At 37.2% G+C, this 13,536-nt stretch overlaps 1 protein-coding gene across 8 annotated transcripts in view; it reads left to right on the forward strand.

The window, feature by feature from the left end:
* DDX59 (DEAD-box helicase 59) overlaps positions 1-13,536 on the forward strand; it is a 31,034-nt gene that overhangs the window by 5,540 nt on the left and 11,958 nt on the right. For 3 of the 8 annotated variants that reach the window (XM_075760121.1, XM_075760132.1, XM_075760131.1), the window contains exons 1-2: positions 4,531-4,639; positions 5,141-5,324. The exons of 3 other annotated variants lie outside the window; for them this stretch is intronic. The gene's annotated coding sequence lies outside the window, so the exon portion shown is untranslated. Of the gene's footprint in view, positions 1-4,530; positions 4,644-5,140; positions 5,325-13,536 lie in introns of those variants that run through there. 2 more of the 8 variants (XM_075760123.1, XM_075760122.1) reach the window with 2 other exon arrangements.

Genomic DNA, 13,536 nt, shown 5'->3' on the forward strand with positions numbered 1-13,536 from the left:
AGAACAGTAAAATTCTGGTGTCATTTAATCACAGCAGAATTGGTTTTGGGACGTGGTGGTAGTGAAGATGGATGAGGAGAGGAAAGCAAGGGTGTAGCATAGGAGACTACCCAATGAAGGTTTTTTTTTCTGTATATCTTCTTTGAAACATCATCAGCCAATTTTTCACTGAATTTTTTAGGCAGATTCTCCGTTTCCCTTAATTTATGGAGAAATTGCATATTTTTGAGGATTTTTTTATGATTACTTTAGGTGTAAATATCTGCTATGCTGTTTAAAAAGTGGCTGTCAAAAGTGTGTATCAAAGATTTTTATTGTAAACTTTCATTTATACATAGTGACCCTTGATGGTGTTGGAGATTTTGTTTCTGCATGCACAGTAAGGTCAGCAGAACCTAAGTGCATAGAACTCTGTTAAGTTTAATTCTCTTTTGGCATAACTTAATTTGTTTATAATATTTTCTGAGTAACTTTACAAGATGTATGCCTTACAGTTCATTTGAAAACATTTTCAATTTACAAAAAATGTATGGGATATTTAAGCCTCATGTAGAAAAAATTGATTTAAATACTCCCCTATTTCAATATATATTAGAAACATGGAAAGAGCAACAATTATTTTAATAGTTGCTTTAAACTAAATGTATATATATGCATTTAGCAATAAAAACTTGGCTCCAACAAGGATTTTTTACGCTTTAGATTAATCGTGTGGGTAGTTCCCATTTGAAATCACTGGTGCTACAGACATGATTAAATTTAAGTGTGTATATAATTGTGTTTCTGGATTAAGGGTTTCATGCAGAATATTTGTTTTTGAAGAACTAACCTGGATGATTTCTTTCTTCTAGAAAGTCGCAAAAGAGAAATTACCTACAAAAGGCGTATACATCTCTCTGGTTATTCTGTCCTCATACAGTATACTTGCTATATAGTATACACAGCTCTGTTAAAGCATAGGATCTTACCTCGGCTGTCTCACCTGGGCAGGGAGCAGTCATGGTGCCACTTGTTGGCACAGATAATAGAAATGTCCATCCATCATCATAACTGCTGTCAGAAACAGGGCCCTCTCTTTGGCAGGGGGCAAGCAGGCTGAAACTTGCTGTTCAGGGAATGTTTGAGCCCTAGTTGTGATGGCTACTGCCCTGGAAGCAGTCTGAGACAAAATACACCTGGGACTCCCACATCTGCACAGTACTTCATGATCCAGGGTTTGTTTTAACAGCCACAGTACAGTCCTTATGGATGATAATTTACTAAATGAGGGAAGAATCAGCCTGGGGAAGAGTATGCTAGTAGGCACTGTGTTGAATCAAGGACATCATTATATGAAACAACAAAAGTAACCCCTGGATGTTTTGTACAAGAACAGGGACTTGCTGGGGTATATACCTATTAGTTTTCCTTTAGTCTGGCAAGTCTTCTCTGTATCAAGCGCTTTCCTCCTTTTCTATTTGTTAACAAAAAGGAAGCAATTGCCTGGTTGGACAATGTAGGGTAACCAAACAGATTCCATTGCAATGAACCCTGTCTTGATATAAGTCCATCTTGTTCAGCTGAGTATTTTGCCATGCATAGGGCAACTGTTGAAATTGCGTACTTGAGAGTCTCTGTCCCAGCTTTTAGGATGGTATTTCAGAAGTGGGGAAAAAGCAGTAAGTTGTGGTCACCAGAAGAGATGGGGAAGCAAAAACAGGCTCAGTAAGAAAGTGTATCCAAGGTAGAGAGCACACTGCCATGTTTTATTCTCTTTTACCACCAAGGTCCTAAGCGGTATTGTGCTGGTATATTTAGGAATACTATTTGGCTTACTTGAGTGAAGAGATGAACTGAAGGTGGGATACTTAAGCACAAACAGATGAAAAATAAGAACTATAAATACTATTTATGTTGTAGTAGGTTGTAGAAGTTCTAGTTAAAGGAAAGGATGTCACAGTGGAAATGCAGAACAAAATGATGGTTTAGTTCAGAGTCAGAAGGATAAAGTTTTAGATAATGTAAGACTAGGCAAGCAGTAACAAATAAAGCTTTGATATTATTACATTGCTCTGATTTAATTGCTTGAGAGCCCAGTGCTTCGGAAATATTCTCACTGCTGCTAGAGCAGGTTTCCTGTGTATCAACAGAAGATTAAGAGCCATCTGCATGGAGATGCTCTGTGTCTGTGTTTCTGATGGCTCTTTAATCATTGAAGGAAGACATGTCATGCTTCCCAGGGCCAACACCCTCTTGTAACCACTGACTACCTTTGTGGCTTCTTCCAGAGCAGACAGTGTGAGTAATACAGAAGCCTTTTCACTACTTTGCCTTTTTGCTCCAAGTTCCAGTGATCTGGTAGGAGCTATTTGTTCTTACTTGTCTCTGCTCTGGCTAGCCATTTTTTTTCCTTGTTCAGGTTGTATCATGCAGTAGTGTATTTCAAGTATTTACATTGGTAATGTCAAGGGGAACTGTTCCCCTGCGGCTTTATTTTATGCTGGAACTGAGCAGAATGAGAATCTGAGAGCCATGACTTACCATTCTTGAGGAGTTTGTACGAACTGGAGTAAAGTCCTTATATACCCACCATATTTGGTTGAATTACAAATAATCTCAGAGGAACTATTGTTTCAGAAGAATACTTAGTTTTAATTTGTGTTGAACCGTAAGGTAGGTAGAGATATTCTGGGGGATAATGCGCTCTAGGCAAATTCACCTGAGGGAAAACCCAAGTTAGTCAAGAAAATGAGCAGAAACACTTCTAAGCTACTCTGTCTCATGGTATTTTCTGGCCCTGTTCCTTCCAGTGTTTCTTTTGAAATGATCTCACCAGATATATTCAGAACAGTTTTATAATTTATTGGTATGTTTTCATTGTCTCTTTTTGTTTTGAATTGTTGGGAGGTTACTTCCTCTTAGGCATAAGCCTAAACCTACACTTTTTCACAGCTCAGGCAACTATCGTAGCCTTCTTGCTTCTTGATACCTGGCTATTGCTTGAAAGAAAGCTTCCTTAGCTTGGGCTCCAATCTGTGTTGTGCCTGAAATCTAATTTCTGTATATCTTGCTAGTTGCCACAGGAAACAACGTTGCTTTGGCAAGGAACTGTGCAAAATGACCTTGTCCTAATGGGTCGTGTGCCAAAAAAGAAAATGGGAACACTGAAATTGGACTTTTGCACGGCTCGAAGCTTTGAATCATTTGGTTAAAAAACAAAACAAAAACAACCCCACATAATTTAACATGGAAATTCTAAGCTTATGTTTTGTAAGAATGGTGTGTTAAACAGCCAATTTTTTCACAACCTGGCCTTATACTTGTCAGCTGAGTTGTATTAAGAATTAGCACAGATTTAATCCACTGCATTGTTTAGCAGATAGAATCCCAGTAGTGCTTCATATGCATTTCATACAGTCTTCCTTAAAAAGAAAATACACGTCAGTGGAGTCTTGATCATACAGCACAAAAGTCACCTTTCACATTGCAATACTTCAGACTTATTTAATACCAAAGGGTTAGAAAACTCATAATGGTCTGGGGTGCAAACTTGCTAACCAGAGGGTATTTTCAGTAAGGCAACTAAAAATATATGAAGTGCTAAATTGTTTACCTTATTACCTTTGGAATAAATTAAATTTATTCCACAAATTGGAAATATATCTTAAAATTTGTAATCTGAATTTTTTTGAACCAGGCATTATCATGCTGGATTTTTTTGTAGCCAAGTTACAAATCCCAGAAAAATAAGGTTTGCATGGAAAGTACTTGGCAGATCTCTCCTGGAACAGCACAAACAAAACTGCTTAACAAGGAGGCATTCATTTTTTCTGTCTTGTTACCCTCTGTTATTACAGAGTCACCAGCTGTAGGTTACTGGCATCTTTGAATGTTTCTAATAAAAAGCATAGGGAGCAGTCGCTCAAGGGTGGTAGTGAGAGATACGTTGCATTTTTGAGGCTTGCTTTCTTTTTCAAAAGCTATTGTGCTTTATCAAGCTGAGCTAATGCATTGTCTGCATGTTCTCACAGCAAACAAAGTTTAGGAAACTGAATTTCAGAAAGGCAAATCTGTTGGTTTAACTTTAGCAGTCTGTGGTCCTGAAGTGTGTGTTTAAACCATGGATGGACAACTTAGTGCCACCATGTAATGAAATGTGGAGGTTGGTTTGCGTCGTACTTGTAACAACTAATTGATAAATACTACAAGTGATTCACAGAAGGAAAAGCTTGAAAGAGTTAAAGGATGTATGTTTTTTTAACATTGTAATGTATTCTCATCTCTTTTGGTTATCTTGAACTCCATAGTCTCATATAATTGATGTTTATTAGTATTTTCATTTATTCAGTGCTTTCAAGTCCTCAGTTTTATCACACTTTGTGACTGTATTTGCTGGTAAGTCTAGCTTAAAAGAGAAAACAAAACATTCATTCTTTTATGCAATAAAACTTAATTACATATACTGAGTTTTAGATGTATCCCTTAAGACAAAAGTACTTCAGTTTTATATTTTTGTATTTGATAGTATACTTTCTTACAGAGCTTTATAACAACATTTATGAGAAAAATCCATACAATATCCAGTGTTTGGTACAGTGCCATTCTCTGACTGATCAGAGGAGCCAAGCGACATTCTGAGGATGTCTTCATCTCATTTTAGGTAGGTGGGAGTTTAGCTGGACTTGCATGAGGGGATGGAGAGGAAGCTGTTTTCAGACAAGTCATTTCTACTTCGTAGGTTTGGATTGGGGGGTATTTTTAATTGACGGGCTAGTACCAGCAAGGGCTGAGTTAGCTGGAATTGAACTAGGAGCTCAGTTGTCTTGTCTGAACTAGCTTTCTCAGAAGAATATAAATAAGAGAGCTACCCAAGAAACCTGTAAGTAGAGCCAAGCTTTGACATGCTAAGTATTCAGAGGTGGACTGTTAAGGCTTAGGGGCTTGGATTTACACAGATTTGGTCCCCTCCTTGATGCTTTATCTGTCTTCAGGCTGATCCGTGGGACTTTGGTATTCCCAGATTGGGATATAGCCTAAAGACTTTCACTCCCTCACAGACTAGGGACTTTATGCTGGAAGATAGGTATAAAAAATGCTGAGACCTGCTATTCAGTCTTGTTGTCATTTTTAATCTGTGCTTTTTTTTTTTTTGTCTCTGTAGGCTAAGTGTTACACATTTATGTATACAGTAGTATTTGCCTGGGAGGGCAGTTCATCTTTGCTGTGAGTGAATATCCAAGTGAGAGGATGAATTTAGTTTAAATATATGATCAGATTAATGCTAGTTCTTTTCATTGATGAAGCAAGAAAAATAAATAAGCGAATGGAATTACTGGAATTTTAAGGTATGTTTTCACTTACAGATTACATAAGTGTTTTAACTCCTTAAAATTTGAGTAGTGTATTGGTTTGGTGATCATGGCATGTTTAGCTATATTAAAATACGTTTTTAGAAAAAAGTTCTGCCACTTAGGAGGCTGCTTTACTTCATTTTTACATATAAATGTTTAGAAAATTATTTTCTAAAGAATTGAAAGGATAGAACGGTATTTGAAATCATAAATTACACTGTGAATAATTTCTGAGGCTGACAGTACCATCATGTGTCTTCTACATAATTGTTTTCCTATTTGAAGTTTCAGCATGGTAGCTTTCTATTGATAGATTTTACCCTGAGTTAGATGTTGTCGATACTAGTGCAGCCAGCATAAACACTATATTGTGTATTATGGCTAATGGGACAGAAATATAGTCATGCGAAGACCAGATTCAGATTGCTTCTTTACCACTATGTTGTTTTCTAGAGCTAATGAAAACCATGGCCTCCCAGGTGATAGAAAAAAACCCCAAACTTTGGGCTGTTTCAAATAGCTATACATTATTTAGTAGGGAGGAACTTGATGATCAAAGGTCTGGAGCACCTCTGTGATGCAGATAGGCTGAGAGAGTTGGGGTTGCTCAGCCAGGAGAGGAGAAGGCTCTGGGGAGACCTTATAGCAGCCTTCCAGTACCTAAAGGGGTACAAAGAAAGCTGAAGAGGGACTGTTTACAAGAGCAAGTAGTGACAAGGGGTGATGGCCTTAAGCTGAAGGAGGGGAGATTTAGATTAGATATTAGGAAGAAATTCTTTCCTGTGAGAGTGGTGAGGCACTGGAACAGATTGCCCAGAGAAGTTGTGGCTGCCCTCTCCCTGGAACTGTTTAAGGCAACCTGGTCTAGTGGAGAGTGTCCCTGCCAGTGGGAACTAGATGACCTTTAAAGGTCCCTTCCAACCCAAACCATTCTATGATTCTGACTGGCTGGAGACTTAAGTCCTGCTTTTACAGCTTCCCAGGTTTATGGTTTTTTGGAGTTTATGAAAAGGAAATTATGGGGGGCAGGGGCAAGCATTAACCATAGCAAACATTAACAAACTTTTCACTCATTCTTTTCTATGCATGAGAAGTAAATTGGGAAGGAACAGTGAAATTGATGCACATGTTTTGGAGATAAAGTAAAAAGTGGTTTGTGTTTTGAAATCAAAGCCACCTGGTATACTTTTCTGTTAAAGCTATGGATGAATGGCCTACTTGGTGACCAAATATTTATATTGCATTACAATCCTTTGTAATGGAATGGAAAGGATTTTAGCTGAAGGTGTAACTTTTTGGTAAACTAAGCAGCAATTCCTTTATCGTCTATTTTGCTTAGCAGTCATGTACAACATCTTTTTTGGCATGTGACAAAGATCTGTGCTAGTGAAATTAATGCCAAGTATGCTGCAGCTCTGCAAAATTAATATTGGAGACCTGCAGTATGAGTCAGTGGAAAAAATATCCACAAGGTGTATTTTTTTTAATTAAACTATTAAGACTGCATTGAATACTCTGTACACAAAGAGTGACGTTAGAGAAATTTAAAAATCTGTAGGCGAGAGCCCAACGGTAACAGTCACTGAGAGCAGTGGTGAAGGCTGACATAAAGGAGGCTTTTGAGACGGGAATCCTGGAGCTGCGCAGCCACCAAACCCGCCGCTAGCAGAAGGTACAGGAGCTGGAAGGAACCTCTGTTTTGTAACAGCGGCCAATGGCTGCCAAAGGCAATAGTCACAGCTGGCAGTCACTCAGTAGCAGGGACATCCTGAATTTGGCTTCTACTCTGGCAGCAATGAGATGGCTTTGTAGATGCAGTTACAGCCTTTCCATGTCCTTTAATAATTTTCATGTGAAAGATTCAGCTAGGTCAATTTAAGACTTCATGCAGCATTAGAATAGGGACCAAATGTAATGTAGGGAAGCATGAAGGTTAAACCCAATGATTAGTATTGACACAGATTTTTAACAGGACGACTGGTAAAAAGTTTAGTTTCTAGCAGCTTTCTTGCATGTTTTCCAGACCGTTCTTAGTACAGTGGTTTCTGCTCTCAAAATTATCAGTGCTGGTGGGAGGTTTACAGTTGGAAAAGGAAATTTACTATCCATTTATTCAAAAGGCTTATGATGTTGTGCTGGTTTTGGCTGGGATAGAGTTAATTTTCTTCATAGTAGCTAGTATGGGGCTGTGTTTTGGATTTGTGCTGAAAACAGTGTTGATAACACAGGGATGTTTTTGTTACTGCTGAGCAGTGCTTACACAGAGCCAAGGCCTTTTCTGCTTCTAATCCCACCCCACCAGCAAGTGAGCTGGGAGTGCACAAGGAGCTGGGAGGGGACACAGCTGGGACAGCTGACCCCAGCTGACCACAGGAATATCCTATACCATATGGCATCATGCTCAGCATATAAAGCTGGGGGGGAAGAAGGAGGAAGGGGAGGGAACGTTTGGCGTTACGGCGTCTGTCTTCCTAAGTAACCATTACATGTGATGGAACCCTGTTTTCCTGGGGATGGTGGAACACCTGCCTGCCGATGGGAAGTGGGGAATGAATTCCTTGTTTTGCTTTGCTTGTCTGCGTGGCTTTTGCTTTACCTATTAAATTGCCTTTATCTCAACTCCTGAGTTGTCTCACTTTTCTGATTGTCTCCCCTATCTTGACGTGGCAGGAGTGAGCAAGTGGGTGTGTGGGGCTTGGTTGCCCACTGAGGTTAAACCATGACAGATGTATATTTTTCCTTCAGTCTGTCACGCTAATGGATTATAACTCTGTGCTTCTTCCACCTGTCTCCCTGTAATACAAATGCAATGTACCAGAGCAGAAACTGTTACATTTATCATACTTGCTGATTAATTAGAAAGGTCTTAATCTCTTAAGTGATATGATTGGAAAGAGAGTTTATTGAGGGGGCAGGTGGCAATATACATCGAACACAGGTCATCTGGCAAGCTGGAATGTAATGATTCCTGTTGTCTCTAGTGGATTTTCTTTTCTTCGTCTCCCATCCTTTCGTCTGGGACCCCAGTGGGGGGGAAAAAGGGTTTAATTTCGCTAAGTGCATGTTGTGGGAGTGTTACCTTGTTTTTTAGAATAGATTGCAATCTCATATGCCTCCAGCCTTATTAATTAGAACACAAATCTAAATGGCAAACTGGTAAGCAGCTTTCAAATGCAATGTTTTATATCCTCTCAGAAAGAAAAATAGATTAACGTGAAAGGAGAGAATTTTTAATTCTTAATGCCTTTCAAGATTATTTCAAGATTTTCAAGTTATTTCAAGATTTATTTAATCTTGTTAATTTCCACCTGAATTCTCTAAGAATCTGGGTTCCGGTTTACTGGTTACTGATGTCCATGGAAATTTGAAATTGTCTTTGGAATCTTTTTATCAAATCTTTGTTCTGTAAGTCTCAGAGACCTAACAGAGATTTGCAAGTTAGTTGAAATGATTCTTATATCCTAAAATTATTCCTTTTAATGGGAAAAAGCTACTCTGTATCTTGTACAAAGAAGGTGATATTAAATCAGAGAGTCCATTGATTCTCGAAGTAAATATTATATGCAGTATTTGAGCATATAATCAGATACATTATGTTCATAATTTTTGCATGACTTGCCCTGTACAGTTATTTCCCTATGGAGTAGTGGCATTTAATGCCAGAGCTTCAGGGCAGGACTGCTGTTTGCTTTTTTTTTTTTAAATACACCTCAGTAATATGCTTTAAGAATTCAGATTTAATTAGATTTTTTTAAATTCCAATTTTATCACAGATTTCTGCAGAGACTAATATTAACCAATATTTCCTTAGAATGTGGCTCTTTAAACAGAATGCTCAGGAAACCCAAAAATCTTAGTCCAAAACTACTTTTACTGATTATTTACTTTCAAAAAGTTTAGGAGTTGCCTGTTTGGATTAAGCAAACTTATAAAAACTGGGCCTCAGAATACTGTTTGCAATATCTGTACTAAATCAGGACATTTTGTATGAATATTAGCAGAATTGACTAGTTAATGGTTAGCCACCATTATTTGTTTTTAGATTATCCGGATTTTTCTGGTGTGGTTGCTTTAAAGCTATAATTCAGAAACCAGTGGAAATATTGACACACTGATTCTTTCAATCAAAAAACTATTCATTAAGTATGCTTTGGGTTGGAGTTGCTGTTGACTACAAATCTGCTGAGTGGCTTCAAAGTCCCAAAGCATTAAAGAAACAGAAAAATATTTAGTTTCATAGCATCAAGTGGAGCAGACACAGGTGCCAATCCCCAAGTATACATGCTTTGACTTCTGTGTCTTCCGAATGGAAAGACGTTCCCTCCCCCTTCCACCGAAGCAGTGGATATTTTTTTAACTCCAATTATGCATACTGTGGCACACTTTAAAAAAAAATTAAAAAAATCAAGGAATAATTTCTGTTCTCTAAGTGGCATCTTCACAAACTTAATGTACTTCATCTGTTTATAACATTAAAAAACAACATTAAGGCACTGGGATTCCTTAGTTTAGAATAGTGATATGTAGGATACATATTGAGATATTTAAAATAATTAATAGCATAAATAAAAAAACCAAAACCATTCCTCGAGACACATTCTTTTGAGGTACGTTTTAATTTTCATATTTGTCAGTAGTGACACTTGCCACTTGAGGGAGTGATACATCAGGTGCTATTTGGACTCTAATTTGAGTCCATTCTCAGTAATACTGGGAGCTCACTCTGAAGTGGAAAGTTCAGTCACCGTACAAGGATATTTTGGCTACAAAGGAAACTTAAAATGCACTGTATTAAAATGTTTTGGACACTTACCCTTTGGGATGTATTTATCTGTTAATCAAATCACTGTGTGGAACTTGAGAAACAGCCTGCTTGCCAGATTTGTGGCAAGGTGCCTACAGGTTGTGTTCTGGACAGGTTTTAATTAATGGGGGGTCACTGGCAGGTATCGCTGTGGAGAGCCGAGGCATATGCTACAGTCAAGCAGCTGTTTGAAATGCTTGTGATACTGTCTCTAAATTAGTATGCAGAATGCCTGGGTTTTATGAATTTAGTGTATCTAGGAGTAGAGGGATTTCAGTCTCCTGCTTTAATCCAATCTTGTTTTACTGAATTATTTATTATTTGCAAGTGATAGGAAAAGTTGGTTCATGCTTCTAAAGAATGGCTGTGAGATGATGTTGGGCAAAGCGCCTGTTTTTAAATTGAGGGCAGGAATCCAAGATGTCACGCTTGCTTTCTGTGTATTTGATATAGAAACCATGAGTGAATATGGAAAAATCTTCTTGATATAATTTAAAATAGACCAAAAAGCGGGATACCTTAGTATTAATAATTTGTGCTTGAATTATTGTTTTCATTATTTATTTTGACTTTTAATAAATGGTTACTATCTTTTGTTATTCTAACAGAAATCTGCATAAAGTTGAAATTTGTTGCTGTATATCTGTGTAGTAAATCCACGTTGGTATGTACTAGTCCTTTTGTACCTGTGGGTTTGGGTGTGCATTGTTAGATTTCTGTGGCTCCTAATATTTATTTTAGAAGTTACTCTGAAGAGGTGTATTAATTATAAGGACTATATTTGAACAAGGGTTTCTAATAACAATACATGATACTTTCCTAGGCAGCTATTGTACTGGAACACATGCAGGATAGACAAGATGAGAAAATTGTAAATTCTTGGTGGTTTACCAGCTAAATTAAAATGTGAGTATACAAAATAGAGATGCTACTTTTTTTTTTTTTTTTTTTTTTACACTACCTGGAAACCTTAAGATATTTCCATGATGAAATCTCCAGATAAATTGTCCAGAATGTGTGAAAATGACTGTCCTAATTGTTCATGGTTTTCTAACGAGACTTAAACCCAGCTTTATTCAGCCAGTGCTTGAATTAACTAGTTTTTAGAAAAGAATACCAAGACAAAACCCTTATAGGATATCTGAAAGCATCTTGTCTGGGGACATTTTGTACAGTCTGGTGAACTCTAAATGTACAACACTTGAAGTTCAAAACTCATATTAAAATGTCATTTGCCTCAGATCTGATTAGCAGCATGAAAAGCTGAGAGGATGGGAATGAAATTCACCAAGGCTATCTATTTCTCTTACATATTTCAGCATTCTACAAAGGCTTAGGACTGGACTAGAATGTTTATGCTTTATCCCAGGAAGAAAATTTACTTAGGGACCTCACAAAGCATGGTATCTGTTCCAGAAGAGGTTTTGGTAAATCTATCCTGATTAACTTCTCCATGTAAAGAATAACCCACTACATTCTGTGGAAGCTTGCACTCCTTTTCACTTGTAAGAACTTACTATAAAGCATATTACAATTTAAAAAAGTGTAGTGCACTTAGAGCGTGTCAAAGCAATGGCTGAAAAAGATCTATTTTGTTAGTATTTCTGTTAATACCTCACTGTTGGTCATGTTGTTGGAAGAAAGAATGAACTATCGATACCTGTCCAGCCCTTATGAGCCACTCAAGGTATAGTAGATCTACTGTATTTGTTCCTCAGTCATCTCTTTTTCAGACTGATGAGTTTTTGTTTAGTTGTGTCTTGCAGGTAAGCCCTTTCATGCCTCTGAATATCTATAGACTCCTTTTCTAAAACTTAATTTCAATATCTACTGTAGTCTTTCTCAAGCAAGGAGAGTGAGTGATGGGGAAATCACAGTTACAAGGAGCATTCATATAGGTGAACTGTCAGTTTATACAGTAATGTTCTCTATACCTTTCGTAGTATTTCCTACCATGTAACTTTGTTTTTCTGACTGCTGTTGCACACTGAACTGATGCTTTAATGAAGTAATTCCTCTTAATATTCAGATCTTGTTTCTGAATAGTAATGCACATTTCAGAGCTTATCGTTCTATACTCAATGTCACTGTCTGTGTACCTAGGTTTGCATTTGTCTGTCTGAATTTTACCTGTCATCATAACTAAGCTTTCTAAGGCTCTTGTAAAGCTTGTGTTAAGTATCTGAGACATTGCCAGCAAACTTTCTCACTTTCCTGGTCTTCAGGTTGCAGTATCAATCTGCAAAACAGTACCAAGTTTTGCATAATTCGGTGGTGGCTTCCCTCCCCCTGTTGTGGGACCCCTTATTAGTGCGTCCCTAAACTTTTTTTTCCTGTATTCTAATCAATGGTATGTCAATGCAAGATCATTTCCTCTTACCCTGCTTTTTTTTTTTTTTTTTTTAGTGTCCTCAAAACTTCTGGTGAGGAACCTCTTAACAGCTTTTGGAAAGTCGAGTATTCTTTATCAGTGGCATTTCCCATAATCACAGGGGTGTCAACCTTTTCTGGTAATACAGAAGTTTTTTAGTAGGTATGAACAGTTGTCCTTATTGAACAATTCTTTAAGGATTCCTACATAATTGAGGATGTAATGAGAGAGGGGGAGGCTGCTCATTTGGCGGTTTTTTTTGGTAACGTAATCCTGCAGACTGTTCAATACTTGGTTTCTTTAGTCTTTAACCAGCTTGAATAATCTCTGACCTCCTTTTATCTTTACTGCTGTGATGAAGTCTCGGTTCATCTGAAAGACTGTTATATGCTAAAGAAAAGAAAGCTATTAGTGTGTACTATAAACAGTAGAGGCAGGTTTTCTGTTTGGAGAATGTCAGTTTGTGTTGCATTTATAATAACTTGTTATATAATAATGATCTTATAAAATGCAACATAATATTTGTATTTTCAAAGTGATTATAAAAAAAAAATCAGTACCTAATTAGAAAGTGTTCATTACTAACAAAATAGTGTTCTCATGAAACAAATACAGGGTAGAGCAAAAATTGAAAGTCGTGCATCCATAAGTGAATCATGGAATACACCCACTGACTACATTATTCCTTCCACAGAAATGCGTGTACTAGATTTCTGCATTTTGCAGCTTACAACAGCAGGAATAAGTACTATGAACAAAAAAGCTAAGTAGCTGTATTACGGTATGGACATATTATTTAATCTTAAGAGCTTGAATGTGTGTGCGTAATCTAAGTGTGCAAAATTCTCTCATTGAATGAGAAGGCAAATGGTAGCTTTCAACAAACAGTGTTCTTACTATAATAAAAAGGTACATTAATTTTCTTTAGATTAAGTTATTTCCATTAGATTAGTATTTTGTTGCATTTATTGTTAGCAAAAAATAGAATATCTGATACATATAGGATGTTTGCATTTTGGTATATGGACTTT

The sequence above is a fragment of the Balearica regulorum genome, chromosome 8, assembly GCF_011004875.1.
Source record: "Balearica regulorum gibbericeps isolate bBalReg1 chromosome 8, bBalReg1.pri, whole genome shotgun sequence".
Classification (NCBI taxonomy): domain Eukaryota; kingdom Metazoa; phylum Chordata; class Aves; order Gruiformes; family Gruidae; genus Balearica; species Balearica regulorum.